Source organism: Chelonia mydas, chromosome 3 (genome assembly GCF_015237465.2).
Source record: "Chelonia mydas isolate rCheMyd1 chromosome 3, rCheMyd1.pri.v2, whole genome shotgun sequence".
Lineage (NCBI taxonomy): Eukaryota > Metazoa > Chordata > Testudines > Cheloniidae > Chelonia > Chelonia mydas.
The window spans coordinates 15,415,940-15,436,234 of record NC_057851.1 but is presented as its reverse complement, the minus strand read 5'-3'; the positions used below and the strand labels follow the sequence as shown (position 1 = coordinate 15,436,234).

Genomic DNA, 20,295 nt, shown 5'->3' with positions numbered 1-20,295 from the left:
AAGGCATGCCTGACTAACCTAATTGCCTTCTATGGCAAGATAACTGGCTCTGTGGATGAGGGGAAAGCAGGGGGCATGTTATTCCTTGACTTTAGCAAAGCTTTTGATACGGTCTCCCACAGTATTCTTGCCAGCAAGTTAAAGAAGTATGTGATGGATGAATGGACTGTGAGGTGGATAGAAAGCTGGCTAGATCGTCAGGCTCAACAGGTAGTGATCAATGGCTCCATGTCTAGTTGGCAGCTGGTATCAAGCGGAGTGCCCCAAGAGTTGGTCCTGGGGCCAGTTTTGTTCAATACCTTCATTAATGATTTGGAGGATGGCGTGGACTGCACCCTCAGCAAGTTTGCAGATGACACTAAACTGGGAGGAGTGGTAGATACGCTGGAGGATAGGGATAGGATACAGAGGGACCTAGACAAATCAGAGGATTGGGCCAAAAGAAATCGGATGAGGTTCAACAAGGACAAGTGCAGAGTCCTGCACTTAGGACGGAAGAATCCCATGCACTGCTACAGGTTGGGGACCGAATGTCTAGGCAGCAGTTCTGCCAAAAAGGACCTATGGGTTACAGTGGACGAGAAGCTGGATATGAGTCAACAGTGTGCCCTTGTTGTCAAGAATGCTAACGTCATTTTGGGCTGTATAAGTAGGGACATTGCCAGCAGATTGAGGGACGTGATCATTCCCTTCTATTTGACATTGGTGAGGCCTCTTCTGGAGTACCTTGTCCAGTTTTGGGCCCCACACTACAAGCAGAATGTGGAAAAATTGGAAAGAGTCCAGCAGAGGGCAACAAAAATGATTGGGGGCTTATGACTCATGAGGAGAGGCTGAGGGAACTGGGATTGCTTAGTCTGCCGAAGAGAAGAATGAGGGGGGATTTGATAGGTGCTTTCAACTATGTGAAAGGGGGTTCCAAAGACGATGGATCTAGACTGTTCCCAGTGGTAGCAAATGACAGAACAAGGAGTAATGGTCTCAAGTTGCAGTGGGGGAGGTTTAGGTTGGATGTTAGGAAAAACTTTTTCACGAAGAGGGTGGAGAAGCATTGGAATGCGTTACCTAGGGAATCTCCTTCCTTAGAGGTTTTCAAGGTCAGGCTTGACAAAGCCCTGGCTGGGGTGATTTAGTTGGGGATTGGTCCTCCTTTGAGCAGGGGATTGGACTAGATGGCCTCCTGAGGTCTCTTCCAACCCTGATGTTCTCTAATTCTATGATTAACATACATGGATACATCTAGGAACAAAGAATATGGGCCATACTTACGGGATAAGGGACTCTGTCCTGGGAAGCAGTGACTGAATAAGATTTGGGGGTCATGGTGAATAGTCAGCTGAACATGAGCTCCCATGTGATGCTGTGGTCAAAAGAGCTAATGTGACTCTGGTATGTATAGACAGGGGAATTTCAAGTACGAGTAGAGAGATTATTTTACCTCTGTGTTTGGCACTGGTGCGACCACGGTTGGGAATTCTGTATTCAGTTCTGGTGTACACAATTCAAGAAGCATGTTAATAAATTGTAGAGGATGCAGAGAAGAGCCTCAAGAATAATTAAAGGATTAGAAAACACGCCTCAGAGTTATAGACTGAAGGAACTCAATCTATTTAGTTTGACAAAGAGACGATTAAGGAGTGACTTGATTACAATTTACAAGTATCTACATGAGCTCTTCAGTCTAGCAGAGAAAGGTGTATAACACAATCCAATGGCTGAAAGCTGAAGCTGGGCAAATTCAGACCAGAAACATTTTTAATGGTGAAAGTTATTAACCACTGGAGCAATTTACCAAGGGTCATGGTGGATTCCCCATCACTGTCCATTTTTAAATCAAGATGGGATGTTTTTCTAAAAAATATTCTCTAGCAATAATTTTGGGGGAAGTCCTATGGCCTGTGTTACACAGGAGGTCAGACTAGATGATTACAGTGATCCCTTTCTGGTCTTAAAAATCTATGAATATATTAATATAAAATATAAAATCTCAAGGCCACGATCACATGTGGAAACTATTACTATTATTTGAATTATGGTAGCCCTAAAGGCCCCAACCAAGATCAGGGTATCATGGTGCTAAGTGCTCTACAAGAGAGGCTACAGAGAAAGGAATTCCTATGATCCCCATTTTACGTAGGGGAAACGAGGCACAGTGAGATTTTACAATTTGCCCCAAATCACAGAGCAAGTCTGTAGCACCCAGCCATCCAAGTCCCAGTCCAATGCCTTAGTCACAAGACTAACTTTCCTCAGAATAGGAGTGTTAGTCCTGGAATTCTGGTTAAATTAATTCTAATCTGGGCAATTACATTCTGCCTTTCAAAATCCCCCCTCCCATTCCAGTTTGAAACTGAACCCTTCTTTACATTCTCTTCTATGTCTGTCGTGCAGAGTTGCTTTACACTTTTAAACATCTGTTATATTTGAACCTTAAGAGTAGCTGCATTTATGTGAGTGGGGAAATAATTTCCTCTGTGTTTGGAATCTTCTGGCACATTTTGGTTGCAACCTAAATACATAATATCAGCATACGTAGGGGCATATTGTTCTGCTTGCAAAACTCCATCGGCATCAACAGCAGTTCTCTACATGGCACAAAGGAGAATATTGTCTAGATTTGTAAATCACACTGTTATATTTCAAATCTGCAGCTCACATTCCACTCCACCAAGAAGCCCACTTCAGTAAATCTGGTTCTTAAATTGTCACCAGAAGAAAGCTGCAGGTTTCCTTCTCTTCTCTAGACTAAGCATGTGCAATTCTTTCAACATTTCCTCATTCTTTATTATTTTCCTTGAATTGGAAGTAAATGTTACAAATCCACATTATATAAATGATCCTTGTTAAATTTTCAAAAAAGCACCTTTGTGCTTTCTCCCGTTGCCCCTCACGTTTGAGAGGAGCGCTCCATAAACATCCATAAAACCACATCATTGCCCTCCTTCAAATCCCTTCCTAAAACTTGCCTTTGCCATGATGCCTACAAAAAACTTGACAAGGGTTAGGCTTCAGGTGTACCAAGATCACTGCCTGTCATGCTAATATTGTCTCATTGTTTCTCTGTGCTCTCCCATCTGGCTCTATCCATCTGTTGGTCTCTTGTCTTATACTTAGAACGTTAAGCCAGTTGGGACAGGGGCCATCTTTTTGTTCTGTGTTTGTACAGGGCATAGCACAAGGGGATCTTGGTCCATGACTCGAACTCAGAGGTGCTACATAACAACAATAGCAACACAGAATGATGGTGGGAATAATTTATAAAATAAGTATAGCAGAAGGATTTATTCACCATTTTTCTAATGATAAATTTTTCAGAGTGACTTTTTTGTAAGATTTATGAAAATAAAAGTTTTACAACTCTGCAAATGTGTTTTTAATCCTTCTGGAACATGCCTGTAGGATTTAAAAGGGGTTACACCAACAGGGTTCTATATACATTACTATAAAAACAAAGGCCCAGATCTTACCGAGTTCAATGAGATATAGGTGTTGCACAGATGGAGCCGCTCAAGAAATTTTTTTTTTTACAAAATATTTATTCATCAGATGATACCGATTGTCAAAACATAAAGTTTTGGAAGAAATGTATCCGTTTTGACAAAAGTTTTGTAAAGCAGACTTCTCCGATTCAGAATGGAGTTTCCAATGAAAACCAGAGAGAGGGGGCAAGACCCACCTCATGGCTGCAATACTCATCTGAGACGTGAGACACCCAGGCTCAAGTTTCTCCTCTGCCTGATTCAGTGAAGAAACTTGACCTTGGGTCTCCCATATCCCACGTGAGTTCCCTAAACATCAGGCGATTCCGGGTGGGGGCTCTCACTCACTTGTGTTCAAACTGTTCCATCTTACGTAAATAAATATTCACTGGGAAGAAAGAGAGACTGACTTTATGGGTTGGTCCTCGCTCACTGTCTGCTTTTTCATGAAAAATTTTCAAAAAGTCTGTAACCAAATGTTGAAACCTCAAAATTAACTGAGTTCAGAAAAGAATTGGATAAGTTCATGGAGGATAGGTCCATCCATGGCTATTAGCCAAGATGGTCAGGGATGCAACCCCATGCTCTGGGTGTCCCTAAACCTATGACTGCTAGAAGCTGGGACTGGACAACAGGGACTGGATCATTTGATAGTTGCCCTGTTCTATTCATTCCCTCTGAAGATCTGGCACTGGCCACTGTAGGAAGTCAGGATAGTGGGATAGATGAATCATTGCTCCCAGTATGGTCATTATGAGCTTATGAAATTTTTCATTTTATGGAATTTTCCCAAAAAACACACCAGTGGTGAAGGCCCAGGCTGCATCAGTTCTTACAATTTTTTCACTGTTATTAGTGTGAGTCGGATGGATTCTCTTTGCACTCAGTCATGAGCCTGGCTATGTAAATGTGTAGGGGAGCAAATAGCAAGTCTTCCAATACCAGCCGAACCGGGTTTGGGGGAGCGCAGTCACCGCCAGGCTGTTACTCCCCACTTGAAGCAACGGGGAAGCATGGAATAGATTGTGACCCTTTGGAGTCACTGTCAGCTTCCTGCCCTGCTCTTCGGACTGCAGAGCTACATGCTCTGCCCTGCTTTGGCTGGACTGCAAGGTGGAAATTCAGCCCTTAGAGATTTAAGAAAATGTCAGGAATACCATGGTTTTGGTACAAACCAGGAAAGAGAAAATCCAACCTTATCTTTTTATACAAAAAACGTAGCTTTATCTCATTTCAATGGATTTTCTCTTTCCTAGTTTGTACCAAAACCATGGTATTCTTGACTTTTAAAAATGGGCTATTTCTTTAAAAGTTTATCTTATTGACTGGTGGAGAAATGAATTCAAAGGCCTAAATTATCTTAAAATAAGAAAGCATGCCTTTTCTTACATCCAAAAAGGAACCCTAATATAGAATTGATTCAAGAACCCTAGAAACCTAAAGCAGAACAGATTAGTGAGTTTACTGTTCTTCTTGTCATTCAAAATCAATAGGAGTTGCAACCCTGGTAAACAAATATTTCCCATTCAATGCTGGAAAATAACAATAAAGACTGAAGATGGTTTTATGGTATTAATACAAAACCAGGGTAAGAATTTTTCAATTTCTTTTAATATCTGTGCCTCAAATGCTGATTTCCAAATTTTGTTTTAAAGAAACTAAGGACAATATTGCAATGCATAGGAAATGAATGACGAGCCTGGTGCAACGAGTCTTTGCTATTTCATCAAAGAACCATGATGCTATTATAAAATTATGTATTTCCATCTGCCAACCTCTGTCCGGTTCTCCAATCCCTACAAATGGTGAACTTGAAAAGAAAAAAGAAAAAAAAAAACAAAATGTTGACTACGTTACAATTTACTACTATAACTGATGTGCAAAGCCAAGATTTGAATGTAATATTATCAGTGGATATTAACACAATTAAAATAATGCCCACAGAATTTCATGCCTCCTTCATTCCAGTTCTGTACAATGTTGTTGAAAACTCTGTAAAAATGGTTGAGTCCCAGCCACCGTGTATGATGCAATCACTTAAGCACATGAGCTGCTTTATTCATGTGAGTAGCCCCATTGATGTCAGTGGGACTAGTCATGCATTAAAGTCATCCCTTGGCAGAAAGTCAGCACGATGCCTTCTCACCCCATGTGAGTAAAGCTACCCAGGCAGCTTTCATCATGAAGAACACAGAATGGCGGGGGGTGGGGGCGGGAGTGAGGAGCTGAGACACCTAATGTTCCCCTTCTCCCCTCCCCTGGAGCCCCTAGACCTAGAAGCAAAATCTACAATGGAAAGTGCATTAACAAGCCATTTGCTGACCATCACATTGCTCCCTCTGCTTGTGTGTTATAACCTTTTCCTCCCAAATCTGGGCCTGGCTTTTCTATTTAGATTGCAAGCTCTTCAGGTCAGAGAGTACCTCTTATTCTGTGTCTGAGCAGTGCTTAGCAGAAAGGGGTCTCAATCTTGCTTAGTGTACCCTGGCACTGGTGTAATATTAATAACAATAACATCATGTGAGTACATGGCAGGATAGGCTGTGGCACAAAATAAGACAGGAGAAGAAGGGATCTATCAAAAGACTCTGCTAATACAGATATAAGCTTTAGAGTGACTGTAGTCACTTGTTCCAATCAGTGGTGATGAGATTTTAGGGAAAATTCTTGGGATGGGGTGTACCCACCCTGCTCTGAGCCAATGGGGATGGATCAATCATTGTGGGCCCAGGAGGCCATGCCCCTCAAACCGGCTGCGCATGCTCCAGGTGGAAGGGACAGACAAAAGAAGGCAGCCCAGCTCAGTTTGGTCTGGCTGAGGAGAAGGAAAGACATGTGTTGCAAGCTCCTGTGGAGATGCTGGAGACTCCCAGGGGGCAGAAACCATAGACCAGGACTATGCTGTGAGCGACCAGACGGCCACACAGATTGACGGGGAAGTGAAGTCACTGCCAACCGGGGAGATGCATGAGAAGCACCTTACCACTAGCTGCGGCTACTGCTTGTTTGCTCTGCCCCACCTGGGGGCTACAAACTGACTGTGTTCTCCCCTGCCCTGAGGGTCAGAACTCCAGTTGCTGTTTGCCTGCCCCAGCCAGGAGGCTCAGGGGCCATAGACTGTTTGCTCTGCCCCACTCAGGAGCTACCCATGGGCCACGGATAGATATTTGTTTGACCCCGCTAGAGGTCCCGAGAGCACATTGTTCCAATTATTTGATCCCCCAGGGAGCACAGATGACTGTGTGATGTGGTGTACCAACCCACACTGGGCCAATGGGGACTCCCCTGCTGACAAACAGGGTCCGCCCCTCGCACTTCTGACATTGGACGAGGGGGATATATGCTGGTCCTATGGCTGTTATAACTGTGAATAGGGGATAAATCTGTACATTTTAAGATGGAAGGGAGATGAAGGCCAGGAGGCCTTTCACCAATTTTATTTAATACTACCCTTGGACCCCTGGTACAAACACCAAGACAAAGGGCATGTCCACACTAACGAACTTACAGAGACACAGCTGTACCAACGCAGCTGCACCCCTGTAAGATTGCTTGTGTAGCCACTCTATGCTGACAGAAGAGAGCTCTCCCATCAACATAGTAAAACAACCTCAGTGAGTGGTGGTAGCTATGTCAGCGGGAGAAGCTCTTGCACCGACACAGCACTGCACACGTGAGCACTTAAGCTGGCGACACTTATGTCACTCGGGTTGTTTTTTTCTCACTCCTGAGAGAGACAAGTTTTTATGACATAATTGCTAGTGTAGACATGGCCTAAGGCCCTGATTCAGGAAGGTACTTAGGCACATACATGGTCCTGTTGAAATAAATAAGACTGATTACATACTGAAAGTTAAGCACATACTTAATTACTTTCCTGAACTGGGAGTTTAATAAAGGCATCCAGGGTAACCAATTTGCCAAAGTTCCTTTTTTGCTTTTGTTCTCCATACAGATGCTACGTGCTCCTGTACCAAGCAGGCTTAATTCAATTTTTTTTTTTTCTGAGGAATTGGGGCAACACATCTCTGGATTTAAAATAAAGACAAACAAATCCTCGGTAAGGATTGGGAAAGGGTAAAGAAAGCAATTAATCACTGCCCTTTGTTTGGGTAGATCTACACAGCAAGTGGGAGAGTGAGTCCCAGCTTGGGTAGAAATAAATGCAGTAGGTCTGCTCGAACTCACGCCTAAAAATAGCAGCATGGGCGGCGACTTGGGCTAGTTGCCCAAGTCCATACACAGGGGTTGGGTGGGATTGTATTTGGGCAGCTAACCTGATCCATCATCCACAACCTGTGCTGCCATGGCCACACTGCTATTTTTAAGCACTAGCTTGAGCAGAGCTTCCATGTGAATGTCTACCCAAGTTGGGAATCATCCTCCCAGCTGCTGTCTAGATACACCTTCAGTGTCCCAAAAAAGGCTTTATGGGCCTTATCTGAAGCCCACTGATTTAAATTTTTGGATTGACTTCAACAGACTTTGGGTTAGGCCCTAAGTATCTAGATACCAGTATAAGGCTTGAGATCAAGGACATATATACCACAAACATCTTACTGGAGCGAGTTATGGAGGATTTTTAAAAATGGTCTAATCCATTAGGGTAAAATTCATTCCAGTACAAAAGGCCAGCACAGGGTTAAGGCCCCACTACATCAGCTTATAAATTCCAGATAAGCTCACAAAATAAAGTGGTGTATAACACTGTGTTGGCCCTTTGTACTATATTCCCTCCGTCATTAACTGGCTTGGAAGAATTAATGTATTGAAAATGGTGAAGTGGCGAACAGTGATTGTCTTTAAAAACAAAAAAACAAAAACTTTCCTCCTTATTACAATACCAAATAGATTTCTTTTTAAAACCTCGATACAATTGTAAACAATTTCATCTGGAATGGTAAAAGACCAAAGTTAAATTGGACCATTATGTTAAAGTGAAGGAAAAAAAGAGTCTTATCTTGTCCGAAGTTTAAAATGTGCTCCTTGGCCTCTCCCCCTAATATCTTTGACAATAGCCCTCGTAATTGTAGCCAAATGCATGTTTCTGAAGAATTCCTCATTTTGAGGGACATCATTCATTTTAGTCCTAAAGTTACCTTTGCTCCACACAAATTTGGCATCCCCTACACTTCTGTTTTCATCAGAAATATAAAATTGTGAAACTAAGGTTATAGAAAAAGTGTGTTATATTCACAGCATTTTAAATGGGATTTAAAGTCCTTCATTTTGGGGCTTTGTTAGCATCACACATTGAGTCCATCATTTGGGCCTTAATAGCTTGAGACCTATGCCCAAATGGAGAGTCACAAAAACTATCAAAAATTGGCAGTATCTTCCAGATGATAAAGAGAAACTGGAGAAAAAGGCAACAGAGGAACAACACTTTGCAATAGTTGCTATAACTGTTTGCATCAAGATCTGCTACTTTCATGGAAAACCTCAAAGATTAGAAGAACAAGGCTACAACTATTTGATAAAGATCAGTTTGCTACTTTGCAAAAGATGAAAAATATCATAGGACTTGAACTAGATCAGCTTCAATTTTACAAGTAAACGAGTCTGCTGCAAAATCACATTGGAAGCCACAGTTCATAGGACATTAACAATATGAACAAAGTTTGGGTAACAATTCACTAACAAAGGTTCCAAGCCCACAAAGAGATATGGCACATGTGTAACTTTACTTATCCAAGTAGTTCCATTGAATTCAATGAGACTTCACAGGGTTGGGATCTAAAAGGGTGTAATACGTAGGGCTGGGCAGAAAACATTTCCATTTCATGAACCATTTTGAGGTTTCAAAATCTTTTCATGCCCAGTGTGGAATGAAAATGAAACCTTTCAAAGTCAGGGATCAGTTAAATTAACAATGTCTTAAATGCTCTACGGTTGTCACTACCGAAGTAAATGGAATTCACTGTCTGGTCCGTTGAATCCACAAGAAAAATATCTAGACAGTGCAGCAACCTGGACACCCTTCTCTTGTTATAATATATAGTAAAAAGTTTCCCCAGTATGGGATGCCCTAAGGACTGTCTGTCTGTATCTTCTCTTCCAATTTAGGTTATTTTTTAACAAAGTTTCAGTATGCTTTACCTTGAGAAACTCAGCCGATTGGAAATTATCGTTATTGTCCTGATTCAGCAAGGGACACAAGCATGTGACTTGAAGATAATGAGACTACTGTGACAGTTTTGTTCATCACTTTTACAAGACTATGATAAATTTTGTACAAAGTGTGCCTTGTGAGGTATCACTTGAAAACTCATAATCTGCTGAGCATTATTGTCCTGTTGAGATATGTGTAGCAACACTGTGTATGAAGTTATAAGATTCTACTGTATGAATGTTACTGAAACTTGCTATAATTCTGGGATATACCCACAAACCAGTTTTTCAGAGATAAAGGCATACTGGTCCCAGCCAGTTAAAGAGTCATCTAAGGGTAACACCGACAGACCCTGGTTGTCGGTGGGCAGGATCAAACCGGAGACCTGTGGACCTTACTGCATGAGCCTCTACCACATGAGCTAAAAGGCAACTGGCTGTTAGCTAGGGCTGTAGAGCAGACTCATTTTATCTCTCTCTCTCTAAGTGGTCTTGGTGCCACTAGAGGGGACAGAACACCACACCCAGGAGGTGTGTAGGTTACATAAGCACACATTGTCCAGCAGTGGGGACAGTGCAAATTTCACGTCCTTAACAGACAGCTTGTGACCTTCACCCCAGGTCAAAAAGAGGAGGGCAGTATAAAATGAGAGACAGTGGCCTCCACTTGACCTCTCCTCCTCCTCCCATCTCTGTACTGAAGACATCAAAGAATACTTGAACGACTCTGACCTAAGAGGGAAGGGTCCCAGGCTGAAAGGAGAGCCAGCCTGTGAAATGTACTACAGTTTATGGTGAGACAAACATTTTGCTTTTACATTTATTTAGCTTGCTAAGTTTAGACATTAGATTACATTTTTTTCATTTTTATTCACTTTGTAACCAGTTCTGACTTTTATGCCTCATGATTTATAATCTATCTTTCTGTAGTTAATAAACTTGGTGTACTGTTTTATCTTACCCAGTGTGTTTGAATTAAAGTGTGTGGGCAACTCCATTTGGGACAACAAGGCTGGTGCATTACCATTTTCCTTTAAAGAAATGACAGACTTTATATGATCCTGTACCACGCAATGAGTGGACTGGGCAGTATGAGATGCACATTTCTAGGGGGCAGTCTGGGACTAGAGAACGTGCTGCTGTTATTCTTCAATTTAATCTGTGAGTAGCTAGCTAGTAGCACTCAATACTGTGCAGCTCGGAGCAAGTTACATGCTGAAGACTGGGTTGTCTGGCCAGGAGTGGCTGATCTCATAGTAAAGCCGTGTAAGAGGCTCCCTTCATGGGAGAACTGGGAGAGACAGCTGTTTAATGGTCCAGATTGTACCTTGGGGAACACATGCTTAAAGTTACACACATCTTGCTGAATCAAAGGCTATATTATAAAACAACAATGAATTAGGTTAAAATGAATTTATTTCATTGGCAGTTTATACTAGATTTCTTTTTTCAATATTTTTAAAATTATTATATTTATGTATTTTGCCCAAATTTTCTTTTACATGGTCACTTATTAAATGCAACATCATGTTTCCACAGATTTGATCAATAGCCCTAATTATCTAATGATGTGTCCCTGTTCTGCTTTTTGGTAAAGGGAGGCATTTCTGATGTTTGGACTAGATCACTTTGTATATTTCTAGCTGATGTAATGCCCAATGTAGTCAATGCAAACCTCTCCATCAGTTTAAACTGGCACGGGATCAGGCCAAAATAAAATAATTTGTAACAAAATTACTTGACGTGGTAACAACAAAGGATAAAAAATGCTTGGCTCAGATGGAGAAAGATAAGTGGTTTAGTGTGTGATAGGAAGATACCAGTAAAATTAAATGGGAAAGTCTATAAAACAGTGGTCCGTCCAGTTTTAATGTATGGTGCTGAGCGTTGGGCAACAAAGAAGAAACATGAGCAAAATGATTTCTTCCACAGAAATGTGAATGTTGGGAGGGAGGAGTGGCGTAAGCAAGAAAGGCCACATAAGGACTGTGTATGTTTGATACTTGCTCAAAGTAACATCCATAAATGAAAAAATGAAGGAGTGCAGGCTCAGCTAGTTTGGTCATGTAAAGCACAGTTCTGGCAATGATGTGGGTAAGACAGTCCAAGAGATCATGACTGAAGGAAAAAGACAGAGAGGCCGCCCCGAGAAGAAGAGATGGAACGTCATAAATTAAAGCATGTGTCAAGGTTCCTCCCCCACTCTGAACTCTAGGGTACAGATGTGGGGACCTGCATGAAAACCTCCTAAGCTTACTTTTACCAGCTTAGGTTAAAACTTCCCCAAGGTACAAATTAATTTTATCCTTTGTCCTTGGAATATCCACTGCCACCACCAAACTCTAACTGGGTTTACTGGGAAAAGTAGTTTGGACACGTCTTTCCCCCCAAAATCCTCCCAACCCTTGCACCCCACTTCCTGGGAAAGGTTTGGTAAAAATCCTCACCAATTTGCATAGGTGACCACAGACCCAAACCCTTGGATCTGAGAACAATGAAAAAACATTCAGTTTTCTTACAAGACGACTTTTAATAGAAATAGAAGTAAATAGAAGTAAAGGAATCACCTCTGTAAAATCAGGATGGTAGATACCTTACAGGGTAATTAGATTCAAAACATAGAGAATCCCTCTAGGCAAAACCTTAAGTTACAAAAAAGACACACAGACAGAAATAGTCATTCTATTCAGCACAATTCTTTTCTCAGCCATTTAAAGAAATCATAATCTAACACATACCTAGCTACATTACTTACTAAAAGTTCTAAGACTCCATTCCTGGTCTATCCCCGGCAAAAGCAGCGTACCGACAGACACAGACCCTTTGTTTCTCTCCCTCCTCCCAGCTTTTGAAAGTATCTTGTCTCCTCATTGGTCATTTTGGTCAGGTGCCAGCGAGGTCACCTTTAGCTTCTTAACCCTTTACAGGTGAGAGGATTTTTCCTCTGGCCAGGAGGGATTTTAAAGGGGTTTACCCTTCCCTTTATATTTATGACAGCATGTTAGCATGTGGTGTGACAGAGGATAGGGCATTGGGAAGAGGACTCGAGGCGCATACCCCATTTGATGGGTAAGCAAGGAAGAAGAAGGTAATAACAAACATTTCCAAGTATCTCCTAAGTTAGTCTCCACAATTAGATCTAAGAATAATTGTACAACATAGAGTCATTGCAAACATTTTGCTTCATATAGGGAACTGAAACTTAACAAAGGAAAGATTTAAAACACAATCATACGTTCATTATCAAGCGATAAGCAACTCCAGCTTTCGTCTTGGACATTTAGGATGTTCAAGCCAGAGAGATCCCAACTAAAAATATCCCTTGCAAATCCCAGCTGTTCTCTCCTCAGCTGTTCCAGTGCCAAATTCCAGGCTTTTGTGGCTTGATAAAGATGCAGATAATTGATAAGCTGCCTCACGCTTGTGTTTTACAACTATTATAAAATCATTAAGAAAGGGAATCTATGCCGCATGTCGGGCTCCTGCCTGCCAAATGGCTTCAGTGGGAGTTATGGGCAGTCCATACTTTACGGAATGTTCAGCCCTTGCAAGTTCAAACCCCTACAGCCTCAGGGGACTTCCGTTTGTGATTCCTGCGCTCCAGTGATTTCTTTCCCTGTTCATTTGGATGAAGCAAACTTTGCTTTGGTCAAGATTTGCAAGTCTCTAGTAGTTCACAAGACAATGTGCCTGTGATGGTACACCAGCATCGTCTGCGTCCTTCTATGCCTCCTGGTCCTGACTGTTAAATCCACAATGGAATTGTAAAGGAGTCCTGATTCAGTCATTTTCTCCAATTAGCACCGCTTTCTCTAAGCTGGTTTCTACTAGAGATATACATCCTTAATCACACATTTCTCTGATAGTCCAAGTAATAACCACATTTGGGAAGCTAAACCAGAAAACATATTAATTAGTTAATCCTCACCATCTCCCGGTGAGGGAGGCATGATAATGTTCGGAACCGTCTGAACTTATAACATCTTTGGGGTCCATCCCTATGGCTCAGCAAAGAACACCAAAAAATATACTTTGCAGTGTTATACCAGACTATGAGATGTGGCATGAATCAGGTGCTTTGGTATATTTGTTATATTTGAAAAAATTAATAAAAAATATAAATAAAAATAAAAGATGTGGGAAGAATGTTTGTGCCCCACAGGTCAGACTCTGACTAACACGAGATAATATCTCAACAGTGGATGCCTCTGCTCTGGAAATACTAGTGCTTCAATAACAGCAACATGATTTTAATAGCACCCTTCACAACAGAGTCACAGTCTGCTTTGCAAAGTAATAAAAGCTGCAAATATTTACTGTTGGTTTGCTCTTGTGGATAGTCCAGTACTTCAGTAGGGCTAGTCATGGTAGTAACCACTACACTGAGTGCTTGCAGAACTGAGCTCTAAATCAATTACAGTGATCAAAAATTAGGAAAAGTCAAAGCAATAGCAATCAAGTGATGACTGGTGTCTCAATAGCAGTAGTACAAATCAACAAACAGTGAAGGCTGTCCAAACATGAAGGCGAGTATTTGGGAATAGAAATGCCCACAAAATAGCAGCTCCAACTTCAGAAACCCCAGAAATCAGACCAAAGACAGAGCAACAGCAAAGCAACAATGTGCACAATTTTCACAGAATAATACTGAGTTATTGCAATGATATTTTGTGTTGTACTTTCCTATATGAGAATGCAGGAGAAAAATACAAATACAAAAATCTCCTTGCACAAAAACAAAACAAAAATCAATAAAACCGAAAAGAAATTCAAGTCCACAAAAAATATATATTGTCTGTAATTATTTAATTTAACAGACCTTTTATTATTTAGGATTGTTACGCCAAACATCCTAGAACTCTTCAGGTAGAGGTCTCCTATTAATGGGCCTACTCCACCTTCAGTGGGAGAATGGAACAATATGCAGAGTGCCTTGTCTACATAATTGTACTGTATATAATTACCAATAGAGAGTTACAGTTGACAAAGTGAGGGAAGTGTTGACCAGCCTATAAGGTCACATGTATTCACTTCTCACATAGAAGAATGAAGTCTTTCAAAAGCCGTGTGAGTTATGTGTTCACGTAAGTGTTTTACAATGTGTAAAGTTAATTACTGAGCAGTGTAGTTACTTGCACTACAATGAGTCAGTGGCTGGGACTGTAACCCAAGAATACGGATGCCCATTCCTCTGCTCTCCCCACTAGAGAACTCACTCCCCCAGTTACAGGATATAGTGTATATTAAAATTGTCTCTCTGCCTGCCGGCCACTGAAACAGCAACTGTTTCAGCCCTCCAAATTTGCACAATGTGTGTACATGAAAATGTGTACTCCAGAAAAACAAAAACACAGGCTCACTGCATTCAAGCTGTCCATAAACATTAGTATTATTGTCCTGATATACCACTCCTAACAAGCACTTTGGTGTTAATTCTTGATTTAAAATGGGGTTTTAAAAATTACAATAAAGATTAAACAGTCAAGTTTTTTTACACTTCCTATATACAAAGGACCAGATTCTCAGCTGGTGTAAACTATCGCTCCACTGAAGTCAATGGAGCAATGACATTTTATGCCAGCTGAGGATCTGCCCCTAGGTGTATCAATCTACATATAAGACACACTATGTCAAACCTAATAGAAAGCCTAGAGGAAGGGATTTTTATATCTTCTAGATCTTCAGAACAAAATCCTTCAGCAAGCCCATGAAGTGTACTCTAGTGATCTCCAGCTTTGCTGCTGTTGTGACACATTCACTATTTCTTACTCTGAAAACCGTCAATCAATATTTCACATTTCTAATGTTTCCCAGTGAAGGGATTGCCCACTCAACTCACACAGACATAGGAGACATGCTACCAGCTAAAGGGGGAAGGAGAAACCAACATAATTGCTATATATCAAAACTTTCATTTAGAACCACAGCTTTGAATTTATTAGATACCTTTCTAAGGGCCAGATTCTGGCACCCTCACTCATGCTGGGTAGTACCTTATTTTGTGGGACGTCCCATGGAAATTGATGGGACTTCTTGTCTAGTAAAGAATTACTCAATATGAGCGAAGGTCATCCAGATCTGGCCCTAAAAGAAGGATATGCATGCATAAATGAAAGGTGGATGAAGAGTAGACCTACATACACACAGAGTAAATATCTGACAGTGTATATGCACACATTACACACACACACACACACACACACACTTTTGTTATTCAATTTTCTTCTTAATAAGAGTTATAACAGAAGACAATACCTTGTTCTTGAGCTCTGTATAGTGCATTCCCTCCAAAGATCCAATATTCCCCTTTATGTCAATGTCTGGATCAAAGCAATCTTTCAGCAAGCATAAATCCACAGCATGTTCTGTGTTACTTAAGTGTTCCAAGTTTTAGAATTCGGAGGGAGGGTTTTGTTTATAAAAATGATCACTCTCTCCTCCCCTTTCTGACTTCTCAGGCTAATAGCTCTGCATGTTTCAGTATTTGTTCTCTCTCTCTCTCTCTGATTTGGTGGTGCTGTAGCAAATAGTTTCATGTGGTAAGATCTATAATTTTCTAGAGCATCCAGTCCCCTTGGTTCTTCCCCAATCAGCTTGCTATGACATTTTTAGAGAAAAAAAGAACCCTGCTTCGGTACTTATGAATGAATGAGGAGAAGTGTGGCTCAAAGATGTGTAGCAGCAGAACTAGATGGAACAACAAAAAAATCACATGCTGGGAATGATAAAGTCCCTCCAGTGTAAATCAGAGGCCATAATAATAATCCTGTGCATTGTCTGTGGCACAAAAATTAAGAATGCTTTTAAAGTTTAAGGATTAGGGGTTTTTCTCCTTAATAAGTAATGCTTGCCCTATGGGCTAGAAAACATCCTAAATAGTAACAGGCTTTTTATTGTTGTTGTTATAAATAGAAACATCTCTTGCTATTCTGTTTCACTGATGTTTTCCCCCTCCACTGATTGGCAAAATTGTACACAGCTTTAAAATTCAGGGCTTGACCCTCTGCTTGTGTAGAGTAATGGAGCGATGACTATTTACAGCAGCGAGGAGCTGGCCCTCAGAAATCACTAAAGAAAACTTTTAAATTAAGTATCTGTGAAAGAAATGTAAAGTCATGAAATCTCAGTCAACCACAACCTTTCATCAGAATAGAGACAGATTTTTCAGGAGCCTGCATGGCCTGTCCTGCAGAATCACTTTGCTTTAGCCAGTGTAGGTTCACATCTAACAGCAGGCTAGGGTGTGTGCTTGCAAGATGAATCTGACCCCACCTATGGGAAGGATAATGGCCACAAGAAACTTTTTAATATGCTTTCTAACCTTGGACTAGTTCTGTCACCTCTCAGCCAGAGGTTAAAAATGAAGAGACTGCAGAGGTTACCGAGAGATTTTCATAAAATACAGACTCAATGTGTTGACTTTACATGCAGACTAATTTTTCTATTTCTGTTTCATAAAGGCTTTTTTCCTTCCTTCCCTTGTTTTAAAAAGAAAATGTGAATTTCATTAGCCCTTTGCTCTTCTGATCTGAAGTGGAAAAGGCTCCACCATATAGGTAGAAAGATATAAAAATTGGAAGAAGATTAAAAGGAAGAAAGGAGCTGGCAACTGATGTTCTGAAATTAGGACAGCTGCCCTTCTTAGCCTGAGGCAGAGATGGATAGTAGGTTTCCACTCTGGCTGTTATTTCTTGATGGTTAAATAAGCAGAGAAAAAGAAAAGGGGCATGTTTAAGACAACATAATCAGAAAAACAAGACAACTAGGAAAGCATGCCCTGAGGGGCTCATATACCTTACAGGGCAGTAAAGACCTACCACTAACATAATGCTTTTCAGTTGTAGAATTCAAACTGTTTTACAGAAAAAGATATTATCCCCATTTTTTACAGGTGAAGAAACTGAGGCACGGAGGGGGAAAGGCCAACCGTTTCAAAAGAAGTCGTTAATTCGGAGTGTTGTTTATGGTCAGGTGGCCAGCTTGAGACACCCTAGGGCCTGACATCACAACTCCAGGTTTCAGAGGCGCTCTGGGTGTTGAAGCTCCTCAAGCTTCATAATTAGTCATCTCATGGACCCAAATAAACCAGGAGTCCAAAGTTAAAGTGCTCAAGAAACTGGCTGCCCTCCAGTTGGCTCACCCTGAAAACAGACATCACATGGTAAGCACCTCTCCCCATACATATACACTTGGGAAGAGAGAGAGCCAGACAGGATGTCCTTAAGGAAAGAGTATTCCAAAGGATGGTGAGGGGAAGAGTCAGGACTGGGGGAAGGCCTAGAACAGTGGTAGGAGGAGAAGAGGTGGAAAGGGTCAGTGGGATTGACAGCAGCAGTTTGAGACAGTGGAAGCTAACAAGAGCATAGGTCTGCTCTATGCACAGCAGAGACACAAAGCAATAGACCTGGATTTGCTCCACACCTATGTCTGTGTCCCACCAAAGTATCCCTCAGTTTATTCAGGATTGTTATTCCTCATTCAGAATGGTGCAAGTCCCTACCGATGGTGTTATATCAGTGAAGACATTGACACTGGTATAGCTTCAGTTCTCCCACTACAATCCCATCGCAGTACTGTCTTTGGCAGCGACCCGTCTGGTAAATTATTTTATCTCCACTGCCCAGGGATCAGAGTCCCCATAACTTTTAAAGGGCTGGTGCTGGCTTTACAACCAGTGCTGCAGATGCAGCGTTATGAGAGATCAGCGCTTCTTACCAACACCGAGATCATGGCTTGGGTTCCTGATCAGATTCAGGCTTCCGCATGAGCCAGAAAACTCTGCCCAGCCTCTCCAGCTGCCACCACACATGCTTGAACTGGGCAGAAATATGCTTCCCAGGGAAGTGTCCTCTCTCTTCATCCCATTCCCCTGACACTGATACTAACTCCAGCCACCATTTCACCTTCCAGCCCCAATAAGGGCTTTCCCATTCTCCGCTGCTCCCAAACCACCTGCCAACAACTTGATTTGAGTCGCAAGATGCCCAGGGCCCACTAAATGCTATTTTAAACATTTTGCAATTACCCAGGTAACCCATTCCCCTACCCCAATATGGCCAAAACGTGGGGTGTGAGGATATAGGTAGTTTCTAAACAAAGGAACTTTCTTCCATTGCAAATTGCAGGTGTTTTTAATTACTAAAGCAAAAGACAGGGATGGCCACACTTCCATCTCACTCATACAATACATGACAGCGCACAGACTTTTTTTTAAGAATGCAACTAAATCCACTCATGAACTATAGCAAGGACTGTTAATTGCCTCAATAGCAGCATTATGTGTGTAGGGAGCCAGGGTGGCTCCCCTCCGAACCAGAGGGTAAGGAGCCACCCTCTGGGCTTGAGTGGGCGGGGCCAGGCCGAGCTTCCGCCAATCCCCGGAAGGGGAAGGGTGGGACAGGAAGTACAAAGGTCGGGGCCCTCTGCCCAGTGAGGAGAGCACCAGGGAGGGAGACAGACACAGGCTGCTCCCTCGCAAGCCTGCTGCTGACCCAGGTGAACCCCTGGGCAAGGAGGAGCCTTACAGGGGGGAAGGCCTGTGGCAACTAGGACTGCTGGCTGCTGAATACCCAGAGGAACCGGGGCTGCCCGCAGCGGATTATCCGGAGGAACCGGGGCTGCCCGCAGAGGATTATCCGGAGGAGATGGAGACTCAAGATCTGCCCGCAGCGGAATACCCGGAGGAGATGGAGGGACCAGAGCGACCCGCCTGAGAGAGACCGGGTAGGAAGTAGCCCAGGGGCCCAACTACACCGTGGGGTAGGTGTGTTTGGTCAGCGGGTGCGGATTGCCCGCTGACCCAGCGGCGGGACCTTCATCTCCCGCCACTGTCAGGGCCCTGGGCTGGAATGCAGTGGAGTTGGGTGGGCCTGTGTTCCCCTACCCTGGCGCTCCCCTGCCCGAGGGGCGCGCCACTGACTCCGGCCGGTGCTCCCCTGCCCGAGGGGCGTGCCACTGACTCCGGCCGGCGCACCTCCCCGCTAATTCCCCAACGCCCAGGAGGTGGGGCCGAGGCCTGCTACAAAGACCCTTGCTCTCCATCGCCCCTAGGGGCTCGGAGGACCAACCGACACCCGTCACAATGCGGTATTCACAGTGCAGCAGATCTGACCAATTTAAAGTAAACATCATGTGCCAGAGGTAGAAAAGTGCATTATATGGCAGATGCATGTCAAACATGTTCACTCACAAAGTCACATGAAATACTGTGGTGCCTTGCTTTTTGACATATACACAGCAGCTGGGGAAACACACAAAAATGATTTTGCAGCCAACTTATACAGTTTTTTCACTGCACAACACGATTTTCTTTGGTGCAACAGCCTCACCCACAAGCAAATTCACACACACATTGCTCTTATGGCAAACCCACTGTCATAAATATAAAGGGAAGGGTAACCATCTTTCTGAATACAGTGCTATAAAATCCCTCATGGCCAGAGGCAAAGTCCTTTTACCTGTAAAGGGTTAAGAAGCTCAGGTAACCTGGCTGGCACCTGACCCAAAATGACCAATGAGGGGACAAGATCCTTTCAAATCTGGAATGGGGGGGAAAGGCGTCTGTCTGTGTAATACCCTTGCCGGGAACAGATCAAGGATGCAAGCCCTCCAACTCCTGTAAAGTTAGTAAGTAATCTAGCTAGAAAATGCGTTAGGTTTTCTTTGTTTTGGCTTGTGAAATTCACTGTGCTGGAGGAAATGTGTA

At 42.5% G+C, this 20,295-nt stretch overlaps 1 protein-coding gene across 1 annotated transcript in view; it reads right to left on the bottom strand.

Moving 5' to 3' along the window:
• The window catches only part of OPN5 (opsin 5), a 55,208-nt gene extending 38,920 nt beyond the window's left edge, over window positions 1–16,288 (bottom strand). The window contains exon 1 of the mRNA XM_007068312.4: window positions 15,846–16,288. The gene's annotated coding sequence lies outside the window, so the exon portion shown is untranslated. The remainder of the gene's footprint in view (window positions 1–15,845) is intronic.
• Window positions 16,289–20,295: the final 4,007 nt, after the last annotated feature.